Raw genomic sequence first — 6,904 nt, 5'->3', positions numbered from 1 at the left:
TTCTTGTTAATGTGTATAAATATCGCTACAAAATTTAACTTAACCTTTCCTACCATGAATTAATAGTATAATTAGTACATTTATACTTAGACACTTTTATTGTAGATAAATTGCTATGACCACATAAACAAACTACTACTTAGATTTCAAACGATGATATTTATTATATTTGCCAATCCATAACTATGCCAACAAAGAGCTTTATTTTATGGTTTCTGCCAGTAGTTAATTTTTATTTGTAGTTAATTTGATCTCCTATATATTTATATGTATGTATATACTATATTTATTGCCGAAAATATATTTGACCAGTACAACAATTTTTCGAGCAAAAAATATGCTTGAATGCAAACTCAAGGACTAACAAAGCCACTAAAACATTCAATACACCAAAAACTGAAAGAATAAAAAATAACATAAAGCCACCGAAAAAGTGTTAAGCTTAGCTATAAAACACCATGAACAGCTAGAATCCACATTGAAAACACGCATACATACGTAAGCATTGTATTTTCATTGTAAAAATCATAAATAAAACTCAAATTAGTCATGTTATAAGAAATTAAAATATCAAATAACCAAAAAATCAAAACAATAATTATTTAACTTATACAAGAGGATAAATAACAAGTAAGGAAAGGCTAAGTTCAGGTGCAACCGAACATTTTATACTCTCGCAATTTATTTATAGATCTACCTATATTTTCGGTGAAAAATTAATTATAATATTGTGCTTGGCAAAATTAGGTAAGCGTATAATATTGGATATAATGTAGTCGCCGTATACCACATATAACGATTTATGCCGAATATACGGGACGAATTGTGTGTTATCTTAATAAAATTAAATAAATAAATTTCGAGAGTATAAAATGTTCGGTTATACACGAGCTTAGGACTTCCCTACTTGTTGCATTTTGCGTAATAGCGTTTTTAGACAGCCAAATTAATTGATCAACCAAAATTTTTTTGAGAAACTGAAACCGTGTTTTTATACTCTCGCAACAAAAGTTGCTAAGAAAGTATTATAGTTTTGTCCACATAACGGTAACACCCAAAACTAAACGAGTTAGATATAGGGTTATATATACCAAAGTGATCAGGGTGACGAGTAAAGTTCAAATCAGGATGTCTGTCTGTCCGTCCGTGCAAGCTGTAACTTGAGTAAAAATTGAGATATCTTAATGAAACTTGGAACACGTGTTCCTTGGCACCATAAGAAGGCTAAGTTCGAAGATGGGCGGAATCGGACCACCGCCACGCCCACAAAATGGCGATAACCAAAAACACATAAGGAGCTGTAACTAAGCCATAAATAAAGTTATGAAAATAAATTTTGGAACATAGGATCGCATTAGGGAGGGGCACATTTGCATGTAATTTTTTTGGAAAAGTGGGCGTGACCCCGCCCCCAAATAGGGTTTTTGTATATATCTTGCAAACCAATAAAGCTATATAAACCAAACTTTCTGCAGTCGTTTCTTTTAGCCGTTTCCTTATACAGTCCAAAAATTAAAGAAATTGGATAATAACTACGCCCACCTCCTATACAAAGGTTAGGTTGAAAATTACTAAAAGTGCGTTAACTCACTAACGAGAAACGTCAGAAACACCAAATTTTACATAAGAAATGGCAGAAGGAAGCTGCACAGAGATTTTTTCACAAAATGGAAAATGGGCGTGGCGTCGCCCACTTATGGGTCAAAACCATATCACAAGAACTACTCGGCAGATTTCAATGAAATTCGGTATATAATATTTTCTTGACACCCTGATGAAACTGGTGGAATATGGGCGAAATCGGTTCACAACTACGCCTACTTCCCATATAACTCAATTTTGAATCCTTCTGATTCGTTCACTTTATAATGTATACATAAGGTAGCGAAATAAAACTTTACACAAATACTGTATTTGAGCTGTGACATCACTTGTGGAAAAATTATCAAAATCGAACCATGACTTTCAAGGCCCCTGATATCAAACATGAAGAACTCAGTGCCTAAGGGTAATTTTTAACCGAAATTATAGGTAAATCTCTAAATAAATTGCGAGAGTATAAAATGTTCGGTTGCAACCCGAACTTAGCCTTTCCTTACTTGTTATCTATGAAATGATTAAATAGCAAATAGAAATTCACGCATTACTTTGACATTTATCTAATGGTCGCCTCAAGCAGAATTAAGCTATTAGTAATTAATTTGTAAAAATATAATTTTGGGCCAAATGAAATCTTGTGGCAGTTTTACATTTTCTATTTCAATAAGGTCTTGTATACCGTTCCGTGATTGTTTGCATGGTCTAACGTATCATATGCAACCGGCTCGCCTAGTCGTTACTAGACTGCCGTCATATGCCCAAATCCGTATGTCTGTGTTTTTATCCGTCTGTGCAATCGAAAACTTGATAAAAAATAGGTCGCTTTGTCACGTCCACAAAATGGCGTTAAGTGAAAATCTTTTAGAGGCTTTAACTAAAGCACAAACTGAGCTCTACGTGAATATGTAATGTAATTATCAGGTAAACTACTTAGGATATACACACCAGTCTCGCTAAAAACGTTTCTCTCTAGAATTACAACAAAAAGTGGATACAAATCACCACCGTCCACCATAAAAGGTTAGGCAGAAAGTTATACTTTACCTTAGCTCCAGTTGACCGTTACTTTTATCTTATATATCTGAATAGGACATGCCGCAGAACTTAGTATTTCCTCTTCGTTAAACATTTGTATATAAGGTTATGAAATTGGTAATTCCAACGCATGATAACGGGTGATTTTTTTGAGGTTAGGATTTTCATGCATTAGTATTTGACAGATCACGTGGGATTTCAGACATGGTGTCAAAGAGGAAGATGCTCAGTATGCTTTGACATTTCATCATGAATAGACTTACTAACGAGCAACGCTTGCAAATCATTGAATTTTATTACCAAAATCAGTGTTCGGTTCGAAATGTGTTTATCGACAAATTTTGTTCAGCGATGAGGCTCATTTCTGGTTGAATGGCTACGTAAATAAGCAAAATTGCCGCATTTGGGGTGAAGAGCAACCAGAAGCCGTTCAAGAACTGCCCATGCATCCCGAAAAATGCACTGTTTGGTGTGGTTTGTACGCTGGTGGAATCATTGGACCGTATTTTTTCAAAGATGCTGTTGGACGCAACGTTACGGTGAATGGCGATCGCTATCGTTCGATGCTAACAAACTTTTTGTTGCCAAAAATGGAAGAACTGAACTTGGTTGACATGTGGTTTCAACAAGATGGCGCTACATGCCACACAGCTCGCGATTCTATGGCCATTTTGAGGGAAAACTTCGGAGAACAATTCATCTCAAGAAATGGACCCGTAAGTTGGCCACCAAGATCATGCGATTTAACACCTTTAGACTATTTTTTGTGGGGCTACGTCAAGTCTAAAGTCTACAGAAATAAGCCAGCAACTATTCCAGCTTTGGAAGACAACATTTCCGAAGAAATTCGGGCTATTCCGGCCGAAATGCTCGAAAAAGTTGCCCAAAATTGGACTTTCCGAATGGACCACCTAAGACGCAGCCGCGGTCAACATTTAAATGAAATTATCTTCAAAAAGTAAATGTCATGAACCAATCTAACGTTTCAAATAAAGAATTGCAAATTTTATGCGCTTTTTTTTTAAAAAAAGTTATCAAGCTCTTAAAAAATCACCCTTTATTTGCCACATCCTATTTCATTTTTGCTCTTTTCTCAATACGCGTCCAACAAGCGTTTCAGTTGTGCAATAAAACTGTCTCTGCTACTTTATATGTTGACTTTTGCAAGTATTTAATTAAATGGTTACGTCCAACGTAACGGCACTAGAGCTCGGACAGCTCATACAACCACAACCCGTTTACCAGGGAATGCACATTGTTGCAAACATGAATGCTGCCAGTTACGACACCTGAGTTTCGCAATTTTTTATTATATAATATGCTACAGCATCAAAACGAAGAACTTCGCAAACTCACCCTTAGTGATTTAATGAACTGAAATATTTTACAGCAATGTCTGGAACATGTTGAGGCTACCGTAATTCGGTACGAAATTTAAATCTTGCATTAACTAGTTTTAAAATCAAATTTCAATAAATTTAAAAATTTGAGTGCAATCGAACATTTTATACTCTCGCTATTTATTTATGTGGTTTTATTATGAGAAACACAATCTGACGGTTATACTTATTCGGCATTAAGTCCACTAGAATACCGAAAATCGTTTTATCTATTATATGGAAGCTGGAATAATTCAGGGACCGACTTCAACTATTTTTGCCACCAAGCTACATTATATCCAAGATATATGATATATACAGTGTAAAGTCCACCGGAAGTTTAAAAATTCATATATGAGGTATATGGTGGCTAGAAGAAATATTCACCCGATTTTGCCCATATTTGGCACAGAGGCACAGTATTGGCACCTCTCCTTTGAGCCTCTTTCGAATATATAATATGAAAGATTTTCATATATTTTGCGAAAAAATAGGCCACAGGCACTGAGGTATTCATGTTTGGTATCTGGGGTCTTGAAAATTGATCGTCCGATTTCGGTGTTTTTTAGACGGACAATGAAATGCGGTATTTGTGCAAAGTTTTATACGGATAACTTCATTAGTGCTTTATATATTGTACAGTAAACGATTTAGAACGACTTCAAAGTTGTGGTAAATGGGAAACAGGCGTGGTTGTTGAACTGGGTTGCTGATATTTTACGTTAGTGAATTAAAGCACTTGTAATCTAATTTTTCCCACTTTCATGACGTAAAATACTGCGGCTGAAGGAAATTACTCTAGAAGGTTTTGTTGCTGTATTTTTTGTAGTGTACGAGATACAGTGGAACTTCCATAACTCGAACTTCTATAAGTCGAAGATCTCTATAACTCGAACACTTGAATTGATAGCGTTTAGAAGTCAAATTTCATTCTCTAACTCGAATTTCTATAACTCGAAGTTCTCCATAACTCGAACTCTTGAAGTGGCAATAGAAGAACTTACAATATTTAAAACTTTACTATCGAGGCAGAATTTTAAAAGAGTCCCTCTATATCGTACTTAGCGAACAAAAAATATAATATTACACTTATAGATTTCATAGATCGTGTAACAAAGGCATGAGATACAGACGTCAAGAGCCAGACAATAGCAAAGTATGTATGTTTGTGATTGGCGTTGCAACCGTTTAGCCGGTTATAGCCGAATCGACGATAGTGCGCCACCTCTCACTCTCCTTCGCAGTTCGGCGCCAGTTGGATATCCCAAGTGTAACCAGGTCGCTCTGCACCTGGTCCCTCCAACGGAGTGGAGGCCTTCCCCTTCCTCTGCTTCCTCCGGCGGGTACTGCATCGAACACTTTCAGGGCTGGAGTGTTTTCGTCCATTCGGACAACATGACCTAGCCAGCGTAGCCGCTGTCTTTTTATTCGCTGAACTATGTCAATGTCGTCGTATAACTCGTACAGCTCATCTTTCCATCGTCTGCGGTATTCGCCGTTGCCAATCTGAAGACCATAAATCTTGCGCAAAATTTTCCTCTCGAAAACTCCTAGTGTCGTCTCATCTGATGTTGACATCGTCCCAGCTTCTGCACCGTAAAGCAGGATGGGAATGATAAGCGACTTGTAGAGCTTGATTTTGGTTCGTCGAGAGAGGACTTTACTGTTCAATTGCCAACTCAGTCCAAAGTAGCACCTGTTGGCAAGAGGTTTTCTGCGCTGGATTTCGAGGCTGACATTGTTCGTGTTGTTGATACTGGTTCCCAGGTATACGAAATTATCTACGACTTCGAAGTTATGACTATCAACAGTGACGTGGGAGCCAAGACGCGAATGCGCCGACTGTTTGCTTGATGACAGGAGATATTTCGTCTTGTCCTCATTTACCTCCAGACCCATTCGCTTCGCCTCCTTATCCATGCGGGGTAGCAGAACAAACGGCGCGGTTGTTGCTTCCGATGATATCAATATCATCGGCGTACGCCAGGAGCTGTACACTCTTGTAGAAGATTGTACCTTCTCTATTTAGCTCTGCAGCTCTTATAATTTTCTCCAGCATCAAGTTAAAGAAGTCGCACGATAGCGAGTCACCTCGTCTGAAACCTCGTTTGGTATCGAACGGCTCGGAGAGGTCGTTCTCAATCATGACGGAGCTTTTGGTGTTGCTCAACGTCAACTTACACAGCCGTATTAGTTTTGCGGGGATACCAAATTCAGACATCGCGGCATAAAGGCAGTTCCTTTTCGTGCTGTCGAAAGCAGCTTTAAAATTGACAAAAAGGTGGTGTGTCGATCCTCTTTTCACGGGTCTTCTCCAATATTTGGCGCATGGTGAATATCTGGTCAGTTGTCGATTTTCCAGGTCTAAAGCCACACTGATAAGGTCCAATCAGTTTGTTGACGGTTGGCTTTAGTCTTTCACACAGTACGCTCGATAGAACCTTGTAAGCGATATTTAGGAGGCTGATCCCACGGTAATTGGCGCAGATTGTGGGATCTCCCGTTTTATGGATTGGGCAGAGCACACTGGGATTCCAATCGTCAGGCATGCTTTCTTCCGACCATATTCTGCAAAGAAGCTGATGCATGCACCTAATCAGTTCTTCGCAGCCGTATTTGAATAGCTGTGCCGGTAATCTATCGGCCCCCGCTGCTTTGTTGTTCTTCAAGCGGGTAATTGCTATTCGGATTTCTTCATGGTCGGGTAATGGAACATCTGTTCCATCGTCATCGATTGTGGGATCGGGTTCGCCATCTCCTGGTGTTGTACTCTCACTGCCATTCAGCAGGTCAGAGAAGTGTTCCCTCCATAATCCCAGTATGCCCTGGACATCGGTTACCAGATTACCACCTTGGTCTCTACATGAGAATGCTCCGGTCTTGAAACCTTC

The sequence above is a fragment of the Zeugodacus cucurbitae genome, chromosome 4, assembly GCF_028554725.1.
Source record: "Zeugodacus cucurbitae isolate PBARC_wt_2022May chromosome 4, idZeuCucr1.2, whole genome shotgun sequence".
NCBI lineage: Eukaryota > Metazoa > Arthropoda > Insecta > Diptera > Tephritidae > Zeugodacus > Zeugodacus cucurbitae.
Note: the sequence above shows the minus strand (reverse complement) of the source record.